The 1,217-nt window shown below is 43.5% G+C and overlaps 1 protein-coding gene across 1 annotated transcript in view; it reads left to right on the top strand.

Annotated features, from left to right (window-relative positions):
* Nucleotides 1–1,153: 1,153 nt before the first annotated feature.
* The window catches only part of LOC145263728 (nostrin-like), a 605,851-nt gene continuing 605,787 nt past the window's right edge, over nucleotides 1,154–1,217 (top strand). The window contains exon 1 of the mRNA XM_080120706.1: nucleotides 1,154–1,217. This exon is cut by the window's right edge and continues 479 nt beyond it. The gene's annotated coding sequence lies outside the window, so the exon portion shown is untranslated.

Here is a 1,217-nt window from a genome sequence, read left to right as displayed (position 1 = left end):
GAACAAATACATTGAGGCTGCTGCAAGGAAGGTGGGCTCCCTCTATCATGCTAGAAAACTACTCACACCTGAGAGTATCCTGTACCTCTACAAGGCTACCATTCGCCCATGCATGGAGTATTGTTGTCACATCTGGGCTGATGCATCTACCACTAGTCTCTCCCTCTTGGATAGGTTCCAAAAAAGGGTCTCCAATCTAATAGGTTCCACTTTGTCAACTAGGCTCCAACCCCTGTCCCATCGTCGCAATGTTGCATCCTTGTGCCTGTTTTACAAATATTTTAATGGAATGTGTTCTGATGAACTCATTGCACTTGTGCCCCTTCGATGTACATATCCTCGACAAACCTGCTTAGCAACAAAATTACACCCTTTCACTGTTGAGATCCCTAAATGTAAACTTCTTCCCTAGAGTGGCCAGACTTTGGAATTCCCTTCCTGCTACCTGCTTCCCAAACTGTACTGATATGCAGAAGTTGAAATGCAATGTAAACCAAGATCCTAATCTTTTTTAGGCATGGTCCCAATTAGTAGCCCTTGCGTCCAAGTGGCAATACACATTTGGGGGGGGGGGTAAAGGTGAGTAAAAAAAAAAAATAATCGAGGAGGTTCAAGGAGGATGGAAGAACCGAGGAGAGAAAGCACTAGTCAGACCTCTGCTGGATGAGTGCAAAAAGGACTGGGGCCTTGGGGAGGCTTATTACTACCTAAATTCCGGTAAAGACGAATGGTCGCCGCCAGCGAGAAATCAATGGTAAGCGGCTGTTGCGGTAACGCAAATTCATCTGCAAAGTTATCGTAAGAGGTGGAGAGTACTGGAAATCTGGGAAGACTTGTCACTCAGACTCCAGAGAACACTACATGTTGTTCTCAAAGAGAAATCTTTGATGGTGGACTTTGTGAATACTCCTAGTGAGTAAATAATAATTTTAAAAATTCTAAATGAATAAAATAAGTCACATAAAGACGAGAAATTCTCTCTTACACATACACACGGGAAATGGTCGCACAATTTTATTAGTATAGCGATTAGATTTTATCTCTTTTATGTAGACTTGAGTTAGTTTTTCCCCGTTTTAATCTTAGCTGCCGGCTTCGTAATTTTATTGTTTCGAAGAGGTCGAATGGGAAGAGGCCGGGGCGTTCGTCTTTTGTGCGCAGGTGTCTGTAAAAGTTGCGCGTCTTTTCTCCCTCTCTCCGTCCTCCGCGTTCTCTGT

The sequence above is a fragment of the Euprymna scolopes genome, chromosome 39 (genome assembly GCF_053919585.1).
Source record: "Euprymna scolopes isolate OS-2025 chromosome 39, ASM5391958v1, whole genome shotgun sequence".
Lineage (NCBI taxonomy): Eukaryota > Metazoa > Mollusca > Cephalopoda > Sepiida > Sepiolidae > Euprymna > Euprymna scolopes.
The sequence above is the reverse complement of the archived record's forward strand: the minus strand, read 5'-3'. Positions and strand labels throughout refer to the sequence as shown.